The 16,292-nt window shown below is 43.7% G+C and overlaps 1 protein-coding gene across 20 annotated transcripts in view; it reads right to left on the bottom strand.

Moving 5' to 3' along the window:
- RHBDD1 (rhomboid domain containing 1) overlaps positions 1-16,074 on the bottom strand; it is a 208,775-nt gene extending 192,701 nt beyond the window's left edge. For 11 of the 20 annotated variants that reach the window (XM_055573613.1, XM_055573630.1, XM_055573624.1 and 8 more), the window contains exons 1-2: positions 15,940-16,074; positions 13,728-13,895 (exon numbers count right to left, since the gene is read on the bottom strand). The gene's annotated coding sequence lies outside the window, so the exon portion shown is untranslated. Of the gene's footprint in view, positions 1-5,666; positions 5,782-13,727; positions 13,896-14,858; positions 15,654-15,733; positions 15,868-15,907 lie in introns of those variants that run through there. The other 9 variants (XM_055573614.1, XM_055573634.1, XM_055573618.1 and 6 more) reach the window with 8 other exon arrangements.
- Between the last annotated feature and the right edge of the window lie 218 nt (positions 16,075-16,292).

Below are 16,292 nucleotides of genomic sequence, written 5' to 3'. Positions count from 1 at the left end.
AATGAGAACTATTTTAGGTAGTAATAAGTGAGAAAAGGGTGAATGTTTAAATATTTCCATTTAGCCAAGGGTTTGCTTGTATGAAAAATAAGATCTCACCAAAGAGCTAAGATAGGGCCACCCAGTTTAAGGCAGGAATTGCTCGTGGCAATAATGAGACCCGCTGAAATGGATGTGTTGTCAAGTGAGCTATCACTGTGGGTGCCGGGCCTTATCTCACCAGGAACTCTGGGAGCTGGGACAGATACCACCTCAGTGTTAATGCCAAGGGCTAGGACTCTGCCTTAACTCCCTGTCACTGGTGGCTTGTCAGAGCAGGAAAGGTGGGTGTCACGGGCCACAGAAACACTCGGGTAAAGAACCGCAGGTACTGAAGGCTGGAAGTCTGTCAGAGGACACAAAGGGCACAGGGATGTGGGCATCATGCCCTGATGTGAGACACGCTCCCTGCCATTCCTCCCAACCCATTCAACTCTGCCCCAACCTTCAGAGCCCCTCTCCTGAGTTGCACCCTTAATGTCAGATTCCTCAGCCATCTCAGCATTCACAAAATCTCCCACAATGCCTTCCACATGTATGATCCACCTGTGCCAACAGGATGTCTTTTTATCATCTCCACCACACTGTGTTTTCAGGATACCTCGGGGTTTGAGAGCACATATTCTGGAGTCTAAACTGGTCCCAGTGACTGGCTTTAGCCTTAAGAGCTGTGTGAAGTTGTGCAAGTCACTTACCCTAAGCCCCTGTTTCCTGCTATGAAAATGGAATAATAATAATAGCTAAACCTGATCCTGTCCAAGTCTCTTGGACAGCAGGGAGATCAAACCAGTGGATCTTAAAGGAAATTAATCCTAAATATTCATTGGAAGGACTGATGCTGAAGCTGAAGCTCCAGTATTTTGGTCACTTGATGCAAAGAGCTGACTCATTAGAAAAGACCCTGATGCTGGGCAAAGACTGAAGGCAGGAGGAAAAGAGGGTATCAGAGGATGAGATGGCTGGATGGTACTACTGATGCAATGGACATGAACTTGGGCAAACTTCGGGAGATGGTGAGGAACAGGGAGGCCTGGCATGCTGCGGTCCATGGGGTTGCAAAGAGTTGGACATAACTGGGTGACTGAATAACAACAAACCTGATCCTAGAATTCTTGCAAGGATTCAGTGACCTAAAACACCAAGTTCTTAGAATGATGTCAAGCACACAGTCAACACATTCAATCTCAGCTCGTGTTTTAATGACTTAAACAGAGATACCCATTTGTTACTAAGTTTAAGTTTTCCTCGACACGGGTCAATCACAAAAGACAAAAAGCTTTGACTAAAGTTACACTCTCGTATAGTACGAGTTCATCCTTGGCAGCACTGTTCTCAAGCTTTACACCTGCACTATTACCTGCCAAAGTTAATCCATGGATCAGGACCCACGTAATGAAGGCTGCCTCAAAGGTCTGGCTCATGCCACAAATCTAAACCCAAGTCAGCCTGCCTTTATGGGAACAGCCTCGCTGCCCAGGAAACCTAACGCCAAGCACAATCCTCCAGATCAGCTTTAGTCAGGTCACCTTACTCTTCTGAAAAAACAGGTCCTGCTCGCCTCAAAAGGAAACCACTCCCTATCCCCTAGCCACCCATGCTGTTTCTTGCCTCTTCTAACATTCTGTAAAACTCATGTGTGTACACATCTGTGTGCTCAGTCACGTCCAACGCTTTGTTGACTCCATAGACTATAGCCCGCCAGTCTCCTCTGACCATGGAATTTTCCAGGCGACGATACTGGAATGGGTTGCCATTTCCTACTCCAGGGCATCTTCCTGACCCAGAGATCGAACCCACATCTCCCGCGTCCCTGCATTGGCAGGCAGGTTCTTTACCATTATGCCACCTGGGAAGCCCTCGTAAAACTCGCTCTGGCCCCAAATTCCCCAGGAATAAGGCTCCACTGCTTGGGAGGCGCCCTGTCCCCCCACTCTATGAACAAAGGACATCAAACTCATCACGAAGTTGTCTTAGTCTTGTCATCCTGCATATCCCATTCAATCCTCTAAACTTGATGCGGCAGGTATTATTTCATTTTACAGATGAGTGGGGATTTTAATCAAGATAATCTGGCTCCAGAGTCCTTGTTCTTAAAAGGAAGTTGTGAATCAGGTCTGTCTGCATGAAAGTTGTGAGTTTTTAACTCTTAAGATAGCCTATTCTTGTTCTCTAGCAGTTTGTCAGAACTGCCATGTAAGCGTTTCAGTGAGTTACTACTGCTCAGTGGCCATGGTTCTAGGTAAGCTGTAGGGCAGGAGAGGTGCACCCCCAAACAGGCCACTTGGCATAAGGATTATCTTGAGCTGAATATAATTAAGAACAAGCAGATACAACTAAAGCTGCTTCCCCAATCTGCTTAAAAGCAGGACGTAAGTATGTGTACCCCTCCCCCTCTACCAGGCAGGACAAAAGTTAATCACCAGAGACAACCTTAAAATTGGCTCCCCAAAAAATGTGCACGGCAACAGCAGCTAGCCCTGATCTTCCATTAGTTCCCTGACCCTTTAGCCTTCCTACCATTTGCTGCCCTAGAAACTCAAAGCCCTTTTCCTTTGCCTTGTTACTTCTCAAAGAAATGTATCGTTCCTTTGCTAGGATGCTGTATAAGCCCATGTTCTAACCAACTCTTGAGCTACTCATCACTAGCTATGGTACGTCCACCATCTGAGCCACCAGGGAAGCGCACTAACAGCTGTACTACATGAATTCTCCAGGCAAGAACACCGGAGTGGGTAGTCATTCCTGAACTCCAGGGGATCTTCCCAACCCAGGGATCGAACTTGGGTCTCCTGCATTGCAGATAAGGAGAAATGGGCATCAGAGGATGAGATGGCTATGAACATGAACTGGGGCCAACGCTGGGAGATGGTGAGGGACAGGGGGACCCGGCGTGCTGCAATCCACGGGGTTGCAGAGAGTTGGTCATGACTGGACAACTGACAACAAAGATACTTCCATTGTGTGCACAAGCGTAGCTGCAATTCTCAAAATGAGCCTTTACCTCCAGATTTGGGGGTGACAGTTTGCCCTGTGACCTCAATTCTGACAGATCTAAGAAAAAGTCACTGATTTTCAGTTTGTTCAGGGTTCTTCTTGTTGTGAAAACCAGGGTAATGACCTGCAAGCTCTTTACATGTCAGGGCTGAAATAGGAAGTCACTCCTACTGTCTTTTGGTAAGAGAAATGACACTTCAACCACCAAAGGAATTAGGAAGGACATTATTTGAGCATAAAGACTTGTCTTTGCTAAGAAAGTGCAGTTGGTGACTTTCATCACACACCAAAATATATACGCACTTTGAAGTATTTCAAATGTAGAAAATTTCAGAACATAGAGCTTTTACTCTACCAAATGTAACTGTTTCTTGACACAAAGTAACTTGAGGTACAAAGTAATGCTCAAATACCTAACTTCTTTTGGTAATTATCATTGTCATAGCTTAAAAAACAACAACAACAAAATGTTTCTAAAATCAAGTTAAGAAACAAAACAGTAACAGTAATCCAAATGTCACTTTTCTCATTTTGGAATATACTCTACACACATAGAGAAGCTGAGGAACAAAAGCCCCTGCTCCTTTGCTGACTTTTCTCCCACCAGGACCAGGGCTCGACCTGGCAAGGACTCTGGAAAGAAGGGCATGAAGCACGGGGATATGAAGGGTGCCCTGCCCAGCATTCTTTCACCCTCAGGCCCAATCCTGCAAAGTAAGGCTTAATCTAAGCCACAGAGAGGCAAACATCTTTTCTACCTTTTATGTGGACAGTAAGGAGATCAAACCAGTCAATCCTAAAGGAAATCAACCCTGAACATTCATTGGAAAGACTGATGTTGAAGCTGAAACTCCAATACTTTGGCCACCTGATGCGAAGAACTGACTCACTGGAAAAGACCCTGATGCTGGGGAAGACTGAAGGCAAGAGGAGAGGAGGGCAGCAGAGGATAAGATAGTATCACTGATTCAGTGGATGTGGGCTTGAGCAAACTCCAGGAGATAGTGAGGGACAGTGAAACCTAACATTTTGCACTTCATGAAGTCACAGAGTCGGATTTAGTGACTGAACAACAACAACCTCTTAAGCGACACTTTTCCAACTCTTAGCCCTGTGTTTCACCCTGGAAGGGGTATCTTCTTTTCACATTCAACAAATACTTAGGTAGCACTCATGAAGTGTAAAAATTTCTATACAACAGCCTCTTTGGGAGGAAAGGGTAACCTTTACCCCATCCTTGCTCTTATTTTATTCAGGGTGATCATGATTCATAAGTACCTAGTGATGAGTAACTCAACAGATGGCTAGAACTTGGGCTTATACAGAATCTTAACAAAAGAACAATACATTTTTAGAGAAGTGACAAGGCAAAGGAAAAGGGTTTTGAGTTTCTAGGGCAAATTTCTTTGCCAAATCTCCAAATGCTGCCTGGCCGGCTCACATCATTTTGCCTTCGAAGGACTTCTGCAGAAATACACCTTCATATTATTTGAGGCCCTGATACAGGTCTCACTCACCCGAGGGACTGCTGCAGAGGAATCATTTTCACATTGTCATAAAACACTGTTCAAACTTTTTCTTCCCTATGCAAAATCTAACCAGAGCTAGAAAAGGCTTAATTTCACCTAAGAAATGCCTGTGCTCTCTTCTGCTGAGAGCTACTAGTCATTTGGTTGCTTTTTTTCCCCCTTTACTACCCACTTCTGTCTTAAGTCATTTCTAAAACTGAAACTTTCTGGAAATGGGCAAATGTACAAATTTGTGCCAATATAAATGTACAAATATGTGCCAATATAAAAAGGTATTAAGTCAATTCAATTCAGAGAATACCTTAGGAAGAATCCCTCACCTGCATCAGACTTTGAAAAAGCAGATAAAAGGAGGAAAGGTATTTGTGCTGTGTTAGTCACTCAGTCGTGTCCAACTCCTTACAATCCCATGGGCTATAGCTCGCCAGGCTCCTATGTCATTGGAATTCTCCAGGCAAGAATACTGGAGTGGGTAGTCTTTCCCTTCTCCAGGGGATCCTCCTGACCCAGGGATCGAACCCAGGTCTCCCTCATTGCAGGCAAATTCTTTACCATCTTAGCCACCAGGGAAGCTGTTAGCATAGAGACAGCAAATAGGTGAAACATGCTTGTGTGTGCCTGCTCAGTCAGGTCTGATTCTCTGTGACCCCAAGGACTGTAGCCCACCAGGCTCCTCTGACCATGGGATTTCCCAGGCAAGAATACTGAGGTCGGTTATTTCTTCCTCCAAGGGATCTTCCCGACAAAGGGATTGAACCCACACCTCCTGCACTGGCAGGCAGATTCTTCACCATTGCGCCACCACAGAAACCCAAAATATGCTTAGCGAAATTTAAATGCATTAGGCTGCTCAGTTCTGCTATAATGCTTGTTTTGTAACAAGCAGATTTGTTCAAATGCAGTTAATATTGATATATCAGGGAACAATCTGAATACAAAGTCTGCATCGGATTTGCGCAGTTTCATCAGCAAGTCCTAAGTGAATGCAGGAAACTGCACTCTGCTAAAGCAAGCTGTACAGACATTCATAAAATGTACACATTTGCACACTCTGAACACCCACCAGCGGCCAAAAGTTCACTGCGTATTTAACGAGTTACGCACCTCCACGTCCCCAGCTACGACTCACCCATCCAGATGATCCTTCCTCCACCACTTGACAGTTATTCACAAGCTTCAGTCCTTCTGACAACCACTCCTGACAGCACAGTTTAGAACTCTGGGAAGGGAAAGTGCCATATTTCTTATGTACTTCTGTATTTATCGTTTAAGGAGTGTAAAACCATGCTACCATTAGGTTCCTATCTTTTTTTTTTAAAGGTACCACTGATAGAAGTTTTGAGTGTTTTGCTCCTAGCACCCTTTGCGCCATAAGCTCTCTGGTTTTTACCACATGATTTTGTACAGTCTGGTGGTTTGGGGAATGCCTCTATCACTTTTGGCAGAGCTGACTATTCCTCGAGTCTAAAGTGTGTGGGAAGGAGGACAGTCTGTATTCAGGAACTGCTGCTCTTTAGCCAATGTTATCCCACATCCACTCTGTATTTTATTTCTATCATTCCACTCTGTAACCCAAACCACCCAGGTTAGAGGCTCTTGTCACTCAAATATCTAAACAGCATATACTCTGAACTTTCTTGGACAAATTAGAATAAGAGGGGATAAATTCTCTTTCAACCTACCAAATATGCCCATTTTTCCCCCCTTAAGTCTTCTCTACCAAAAGCTGTTTCACCTTCCTTCACATGGAATTTAAAACCAAGACTCATTTAATTTTGGCATTTGTTTACTTGACTGTATGTCCTAGGAGTGTCAAGGTTTCACGACCGATTACAATTATTCAATGACACAAAACATCTGTGTTTGGCCAGATGCTTTTAGTAAGAGATATCAGTACAATATTCGAGGGCAACAATTTCAGCAAAGAAGTAAAGGGAGCGTGAAAGTAAGAACCCAAGATCAGATGTTCTGACAACACATGCAGCTCAATGAGCCGACTGCATTTACATGCATTGTGCATGTGTGACTACCAGACAGCATACAAGGTCAAACCGCTGTCAGTGACAATAAGCTTCCAACTTCTGGTCAATTATCTGGTTAATAACAAAAGACAAGGCTATGACATCATTACGGCTATAATTAATTTACACAGATCTGCTTCCTGTTAATCGAATACATCTTTAAAAGCACTTAATTATTTTTCACCTAGAAAGCCAACACTCAGCTTTGTTAGGCGAAAAGCAACCTTGCTGAATTCAACATGAGAGGCTGTCAGGCTGCTCTAAGACGTAAAGGACAAGTCTTCACAGGGCACACTGCTGCAATACAGGAGCTGCTGCCACATCCACAGCAAACAGACGCACAAGATGATGGATGGCACAACACATTTGAACAGTTTCTGAACACAAAGAAGTTGTCAGCGAACGGGGGGGTAAACGGACAGACTCTGGCTAAGGAAACATCACGGTGCTTTTTGTCAAAATGACATACAGGACTAGTAATGTTAACATATGCAGTCTAGGACAGTAGTTAAGGGCATGGTCTTTGGTAAAAGCTCCAAAATACGCCAGCCATGTGACTTTATAGGAAAGTTACTAACGGCTGGTTTCTCACCAGTACAAGGAGATAATGTAGCCACATTTGGGACTGTGAAGCTCAAATGAGATTATGTATATAAAATCATAAATTGGAAAGTGGTATGGTTTTTAATGCATATAAACACATAAAATAAGGTTTAAGCCGAATAATTGATGCTTTTGAACTGTGGTGTTGGAGAAGACTCCTGCGAGTCCCTTGGACTGCAAGGAGATCCAACCAGTCCATTCTGAAGGAGATCAGCCCTGGGATTTCTTTGGAAGGAATAATGCTAAAGCTGAAACTCCAGTACTTTGGCCACCTCATGCGAAGAGCTGACTCATTGGAAAAGACTCTGATGCTGGGAGGGATTGTGGGCAGGAGGAGAAGGGGACGACAGAGGATGAGATGGCTGGATGGCATCACTGACTCGATGGATGTTAGTCTAAGTGAACTCCAGGAGTTAGTGATGGACAGGGAGGCCTGGTGTGCTGCGATTCTTGGGGTCACAGAGTCGGACATGACTGAGGGACTGAACTGAACTGATTAAAAATTCTAAAAAGCTTGATTTTATAACTTAGTAACCAAATAGCCTTTTTCTGGGCTACCTATGATCCTACATTTTTAAACTGTATTGTGTGATACAATTATACACTTTTTAAAAAAACTTGATGGGCTATGTGGAAGGCATAACAAAACAGAAAAAAAAAATTTAACTAAAATAAATTTAACAATAAAATTTCAAACCAGAGTTTTTGTCAAGATGATCTGAATCATTACATTTGAGAATTTAATGAGCCTCCATTTTAGGATTAAAAAAAAAAAGTCAGATGGCAAAAGTTTAATTCCCCCCCCCCTTTTCAGAGTGTTATACTCTTGATTAGATGATCTTTATACATGAAAAATGAAATACTGGATTTTGTATATAATCTTGACTTGTGCACCATCGTGAGGTGAATTAGTGCCAACTCCAATTCTGATCCATCATCACTTATGATTTCCAGTATCAATCATAAGCCGGTTCCTTCTCTCACAGACTACAAGTTTTAGTGTAATGAGGGCTCATTAAAGTTCTCCAACTGACAGCCCTTCAGACGTGGGTCCTTCAACCAGGAGGCGCTCAGGGAGCAGCAATGCCAGCGGTCCACCGTCACTCCCTTCAAGAGGATTTAGGGAATTCCACGCTCACGCTCACTCCACACCGGATTTCTTTGTTTACCTGAAGTCTGTGAAAAGGTGAGAGCCATAACCCCATTTAAACTAACGCATGTAAGAACTGTTAGTGAATTATTTATGGAACTGAAATCCTCCTAGCATAGGAACAAGTCAAGAGGGGAATGGCACGCCAGACATCAGAAATGTTCATGTTCCTCAGGCACAGAGGACATCGGCTAATTACCAGGTGGTGGAGACAGCCTGGGTTTGTTTGTTTTGCTTTGCTGTCTGGCCAGCATCAATTTCGTTCTTTCAATAACAGGTGAGAGATGGCTTTCACTCCCATTGGATGTGGTCCTGGAAGGACCACAAATCAGGGGTGCATTTCCTACATGGATTCGAGGGTGATACTGACCAAAACTGGAATAACAGCTCTCTTTCTGGAATCTAAAACCTGTGCAGAGATACTAACAGCTTCTGGATCTGATATTCAGAACATTAAAGAATTTTCCAGATCTACCCAAGTCTACTCTGGAGAAGGAAATGGCAACCCACTCCAGTATTCTTACCTGGAGAATCCCATGGACAGAGGGGCCTGGTGGGCTACAGTCCACAGGGTTGCAAAGAGTTGGACACGACTGAGCGACTTCACTTCACTTCACTTCACCCAAGTCTACTCAAGCCTCGAGCGCTTACCTGGCTGCTGTCCTGTGTTTGGCTTTTCTGTAGATTTTCTGAGCTTATTTATATATTTCCATTAAATCTCCTGTTCTTGAATAAGTTGGGCTTCCCTTGTGGCTCAGCTGGTAAAGAATTTGCCTGCAATGTGGGAGACCTGGGTTTGACCCAGGGGTTGGAAACATCCCCTGGAGAAGAGAATGGCTACCCTCTTTAGTATGCTGGCCTGGAGAATTCCATGGACTGTATAGTCCATGGGGTCACTAAGAGTTGAACACAACTGAGCAACTTTCACTTTCTTGAACAAGTTATCAAAGTAACTTAGTTAACTTCTGTTTTCACAGTTGAAGAACCCTACCCAGATATTAGGGCATTTGCCAAGGGCGAGCAGCAGATCCTAGTATCTTTCAAGCATCACCAACTCTCATTTTTTATTGAGTCCATACAACACTCTAGCTGACAGGAGAACCACAACTGGGAGGGTATATAAGCAGCATCCCAAAGGTTGGCCATGCACAAGCTATTCCCAAAGAAAGAAGCATGCACAGAGCTGAGGAGGTGAGCACAAAAGCAGCTTCTGCGTACACAAGGCAAAGCCCTCTCAGTGTCATACACTTGGTGCATAAATTTGGACACTAAATGAAGGAACATTATTTCAAAAGGCAGAACTGATTGTCTTAAATGTGGCTTCTATTTATACAAAATTGATGGTTTTTCAGGAAAACTTCTAATTACTGAAGTGATGTACTCCCTTTGTTCTGCATTGACAGTAAGACTAGTCTATACACCTAATAAAATGTTATCAGTTGATAGAAACTTCTGGCTAGAACTTTATGACAATGAATTATTCAGATTCATGGGAGGAAGGGAGGGAGAAAGGAGAGGAGGAAGACAGAGAGGGAAGGAAAAAGGGGGTAAGAGACTTAAATTTCATAGCCTTCAGAAAGGAACACAGAGGTATCCTGCATGCTTTTCTGTGGAAAGGTTTAACCCTCCTTTCCACCACAATGCACTTCATTAACAGATCTAAATATCCACCTTTCTCTAATCATGAACCCAGAGAAGAAAACCAATGAATGCGAAACTACAGCAATAAAAGCACTAAGCATGTAAGTCAATATATCTTCATCTATATTCCATCATTTAAGAAATATCTGAGCATCTACTAACAGACAAGCACTGTCCTTATAGACAACCATAGTCTTGAGAGAGAGACAGACAAACAGCAACATTACAGTGTGATAAAGAACTGTAACAGGTCTGCAAATAAAGATGCATTAAGTGTCTGGAAAATAGCAAAGGTAAGTTTTAAAATTCAGTATGGGATGTGGACTTCTCTATGGCTCTGTAAAGAATCTGCCCACAATGCAGGAGACCTCAGTTCAATCCCTGGTTTGGAAAGATGCCCTGGAGAAGAGAGTGGCTACCCACTCCAGTATTCTTACCTGGGAAATCTCATGGACAGAGGAGCCTGGCAGGCTACAATCCCCAATCCACGGAGTCGCAAAGAGTCAGACACAACTGAGCTACTAACACTTTATGGGGTATGGGAGGAAAGAAAGAAAGTCCTGGATCAAGTATTATCCTGTGGGCAACGCGGAGGGAGATGAAATGTCCAGGACACTCAAAGCAGTGGAGCCATTCCACAAAAAGAAATGGATGAAATTTTAAGTCATCATTTGGTGGATGTAACACAGGGTGAATGTTTAGAAAGCAAAAAGGTCCCTTATTAATACAACATGAACATTCCTTGGAAAGAGAAAGACCTGAAGACTCTGGTGTGTAGGAACTTCTACTACCTGGGCAGCAGGCACAATGTTTATTCCTACATCTGTTCAAAGTCAGCATCACAACTGATTCGTTACAATATACATCACTGCAAATGTCTTGTATTTTTAACATAAAAAAAGGTAGCAAAATTTCTTTCACAGTGTTGCCCAAGAGACTTTGCTCAAGGGAAACACACACACACCCTGATATATTATTGATACAAAACTGAAGTCATTGCCGTCTGTATCTAAATTTCATTCATAACTATCCTGATATTGTGACTTTGGATTTAAAAAATGCATAATCAAGAAACAGCCATTGGTGTAGTAACAACATTCCTGGGGTTAAAGCCAGATTTGGGGTCAAATCTAGACACTTAGTAGTATGTGGTTTTGGGCAAATCACATAATCAATCCTGCTGAGCTTCAGTTTCTTTATCCATGGATGATGAAAATTCCACTTACTTTCTGGCGTCATCAGGAAGAAGAAATGCAATAGCCTGTCATGTAAGAGCACACAGCACATCCCCAAAGTTTGTTTTCCATTCTCCCTTCCTCTCCATAAAGTAATGAGCCTTCTGCCCCCATGGAACTAGACTTTATTGCTTTATAATTATGATATCCATGTAACAATGTCCAAAAGAGGAGGTGGTAAATAACACCAACATGCAAACCTGAATGCACACATTGTTAGCTGGCTACCAGCTAGATCCCCAAGGGCTCTTGCACACTATCTATTGCTTCCCAGAAATTTGATACATTTTCTCTTCTGAATACAGCCAAAATTATCCACGGGCTTTGAAATATCACCATCATGATGTTGCACAGAGCAGCTGGTTGATTGAAAGTGACTCCCCCTCCCCCACACCCCAGCTGTCACCAGGAAACCCTCCTCAGTGTGTGAAAAAGGACAATGTGATAATACTACTACCGCTATTAATAACAATCTAACAAATACTTAGCATTTGAGATTATTTTTCTTATGAAAGCTCACTCTTAACTGGAAATTAACTCTTTAAGAAAAACCTTTTACCATATAAATGCAAACCAGCTGTTTTCATACAACAGAAAACCAAAGGACAGTAAACACAAGTAATATATTTCCACTGACTCCTTGTTTCTTGTTCCTTGAGTCACTTATAAAGCTAAACAACAGCCAGTTAAAATACTAAATAGTTTTAAATGTGCTAACAGATGTCACAAGCTTAGAGGGATTATTAAAAAAAAACCTCAGATGATTTCTCAAAAAATGTGCCTAGATTCCTATTTTTGTAATAATCACGTTGAAGGTTGGATTTTTCTTTTCTAATAGCCATTCATTTCTCTGCAAGAGAAGCATATGTATGGCATGTTTGACATTGCTGAAAACGCTGGAAGTTGTTTTTAGAACATGTTTGTGAATCCCACTAAGGAATTCTCAGCGCCCAGACTTCTTGAGGATTTCCTGAGGATTTCCACACCAAGATGAGGAGTTTCACACCTTCTGACTCAGCAGGGTCACTGCAGGAGGTTCAGGATAAGCCCTTCAAACTCTCTCAAAGCCTCTCAGCTCCTGAGCTTTACAAGATGCTGCTAAACAGTTTCCCCTGCTACAAAAACCTGAGGTCCCCTGCTTAGCTGACTGACTGGAACTGCAGCACAAAAGGTGATCTTTTTAAGGCACTTCTATCTCTGTAATGGCTTTTAAAAGAATTTTTACAAATACACATATAATGTACGGATTATCTGTCCCCACTCCCACATTACATACATTGCCAAGTAAACAAAACTACGACCTAGTAATGACACCTTCCGTGCTCGCATATTCATATGTAATATACACAGAAATACAAGAGATTTTTGGTATTTTAAAAAATGGAACACAAAACTTTTCGCTTTGCTATCATTAAGCATCCATATTGCAAAATAATGATTTCAGAGCTGACAGCATTTTCTTATTCTTTGGTGCACGTCTTCAGTGAAGTCTCATCTCCTGTGACAAGTGCCCCTCCCTCTAGCTATCCCTGTTAACTGAAGATACTTAAACATTAACCCCTGATCCTGACCCTGTCCTTTCAGTACACACACAGAACAATGCAGGAAAGTTGCTCTGTTACAGTGATAGACCTGAAAATGGTGTTCTTCCATTGGGCTTAGAGTTTTAACTTTCTCCAAGTGTTTGCTTTCTCTCATACGTAATAATGTGAAAGCTTTGACTCCTCAGCATTTTGCTTTAAAAAAGAAAAAAGCAGTGCAGTTAGGTAATTAACAGAATCACCTCATGTATAAAAATATTACGAGGCAATGAATGAGATCAAGCTAGATTTGAGGTGATTACTACCTTTTCTCCCTTGTCCAATGTTTACCAGTTACCTGAGCCTCTCAGTGTAACAGACATGTTTTGCACTTGATTTTATTTTATTCAATGTCCTAAGGTAGTCTACACCATGCTATGCTATGCTATGCTAAGTCACTTCAGTCGTGTCCGACTCTGTGCGACCCCATAAACGGCAGCCCACCAGGCTCCCCGTCCCTGGGATTCTCCAGGCAAGAACACTGCAGTGGGTTGCCATTTCCTTCTCCAGTGCATGAAAGTGAAAAGTGAAAGTGAAGTCGCTCAGTCATGTCCGACTCCTAGCGACCCCATGGACTGCAACCCACCAGGCTCCTCCGTCCATGGTATTCTCCAGGCAAGAGTACTGGAGTGGGGTGCCATTGCCCTCTCCGTCCACACCATGACTCCTACTCTATAGGAGAGGAAATGAATACTGGGAAGATATTAACTTGTCCACTGGACATGATCAGTACGTAACAAGAGGCGGGGTTCAAAGCAGGGTCTGCCTGACCCCAACCACAGAGACCTGCCTCTCAGACACAGAGGACAAGAAAAATGGGCCTTTGTGAAAACTGAAGGCTTCATGGTGGGACAGTGTTAAGTTAGTAGCAACATTAACAAAACTACTTATAGGAGCTGAAATCTACACTGACTCCGGTTTATCTGAAAACTCACCACAATACCCAGGAACCACAGTGTGGACTTAGGAGCAGAAGACTGATCAAAGTGACGTGTAGTCTCAACCACAGTGTGGCACTCTTCTCAACATCACAGTGAGTCTAGGCTTTAGGGCAGCTGCTTCAGGTCCTGAATACTTCTCTATATACCCCCAACACTGACGCCCTGAAAAGGGAAGGAAAAAGTTGTAAGCAAACACCGCAACTGATGTTTGGTGAAAACAGTGGATGGAGGGCATATCTAACTTAATTCCTGTGATGCCTCCAGAAAACAGAGATAAGTGGATAGGATGAGGCCTTCTCTGCTAATATTGTGGAGCTGTATGACACGTGGGAAAAAGATAAGGAGAGAAACATCTTCAGTCTTGCCTTTTGTTTTCAAGTCACTGCTCTGTTAAGACTTCTCAACTCTAAGGCTGAGGCTGGTCTATGGTCAGTTATCCACTTTACTTTTTTTTTTTTTAACAAGTTCTGGGGCAAAAGAAGGTTGGGAAAGACCAAAAGGCCGAAGAATTAAAAACTACTCTTTAACACAATTACTAATGCGGTTCTTAAATACACCATAGCATAGGTATTAACTGAATATCCTACACTGGACTACCTCAACTGTATACAACACAATGAGAATCCATAAACAAAATGCCCTCTAAGCAGCAGCAGAGGCACAATATTTGTGCACTACAACTCACATCTAAACCAAAGAAGAATCCTTCTAGCACAATCTATGTACTTATTTTAGGCAAATTACTTAACATCTCATTCTAACAAATTACTTAATAACATCTCATCTGTTTTCCATCTGTGTTAAAACATTTTTCCTGAATTTTCACAAAGAATACCCACAGCCTTATGAAGTTATCTGTAACTAGTCCAAGGTCCTACAGACTTCCCTGGTGGCTCAGACTGTAAAGCGTTTGTCTACAATGCAGGAGACCTGGGTTCGATCCCTGGGTTGGGAAGCTTCCCTGGAGAAGGAAACGGCAACCCACTCCAGTACTCTTGCCTAGAAAATCCCATGGACAGAGGAGCTTGGTGCAGGCTACTGTCCATGGGGTCGCAAGGAGTCGGGCACGACCGAGCGACTTCACTTCACTTCAGTCCAAGGTCCTACAGGTAGGAAAGGCTTCACCTGGATTCAAATTCCATTCTGTGACTCCACAATGGCTGGCTGCTCTTTATCAGTCCCGCCAGCATTTCTCAAACTTTAGCACCCAGGTGTACTGGGATCAGTTGGCAATCTCCTTAAAACAGATTTCTGATTCATGGAGTTTGGGGTAAGACTCTTCACTTTGCAGTTCCAACAAGTTACCAGGTGTTGTTGATGCCAGTAATCCTGAGACAACTTAGGAACGCAATGCACTGCATTCTTCTAAGATGACTTGTTTTCCAAACCCATGCCACACCAGCAGCAAATTAGTAGAAGCTTTAGATTCAAGTTATTAGAACCAGAAAAGTGTGTCATATAAATGTGAGACATCAGACAGATTTTTAAGAAGTAATTCCAAAGGACAACAACAAAAAAAAGACCCCCAAAAAGCCGCAAAGTCCAGCTGTCACTGCAAAAGGGCCTACCCATCTCGATGACTCAGTCATGACTACGCAATAATTTATTGTGCTGGTAACCCTGAGTCTTCAAGAGAGCTTATGCTTGGTTTAGAAAAACATACACGCATAGGATCCGTTTTTGAATAGGTTTATAAGGCCTGGACATAAAAGGGTTGTGTACACTTAGTTTACTTTCTGTCCCCTATTAAGGGAAATATCACTACTCAGGTTAGGATTGTTGGCCAAACACAGGTGCAGAGAAAGAGTTCCTCTTTACAAGAGAAACTGAAACCACAAGCCACTGCTGATGCAACACCACTTTAAACTTCCCGCTTTCGTAAGGGATCCTTTAACCACCCCCTCTCCCCGAAACCAACGATCCCATCCTCCCAGCGCCTCTGCCCGTCCTTCCCGGTGCGATCGGCCTCAGGCAGAGACGTAGGGTGAAGACGGTTAGACCTTCAGATAGAGTTGCTCCAGGAAATCCCCATTCTCGGACCGGCCGAGAGATCCCTGGATGCGGAGGCTGGGCCTCCAACCCCGCCCCAGCTCGTGTCGCAAGTAAGCGCCGACAGCCACCCGCAGCCCTAGCCCCACCACAGCCGCCCGCGCCCGCGGCCCCGACTGGACTACCAGAGCGGCGACGAACAGACGCGGAAACTCACGCTCTCTTACGGCCCGCCTGCGTCCCCACGTCTTCGCGAGCAAGTACGTCATCACGCACGGGCGCCGGCTCCCGGACGCTCCAGGTCCCGGCGGCCTGGGGGCGGGGAGAGAGAGCGGTTGACTGCAACGTCGCTTCTACTGCCTTCGCCCAGTGGGCGGGCCACGGCGCATGCTCAGTTGCGCGCACGTGCGCGCTCTTCCTCGCAGGTTTCCCCGAGGGACCGCGAGCGGTGTTGGTGGCTTGGAGGACGATCCTAGGACGCGACAGGGAAAGGGCTGCGGCCGAGCATAGTGTGGAGGGTTTGTACCTTCCACTCATCTTCCAAGCTCCGAGTGACACCTAGATAATAAT

The sequence above is a fragment of the Bubalus kerabau genome, chromosome 3 (genome assembly GCF_029407905.1).
Source record: "Bubalus kerabau isolate K-KA32 ecotype Philippines breed swamp buffalo chromosome 3, PCC_UOA_SB_1v2, whole genome shotgun sequence".
Classification (NCBI taxonomy): Eukaryota; Metazoa; Chordata; class Mammalia; order Artiodactyla; family Bovidae; genus Bubalus; species Bubalus kerabau.
Note: the sequence above shows the minus strand (reverse complement) of the source record. Positions and strands in the feature narration are given on the sequence as shown.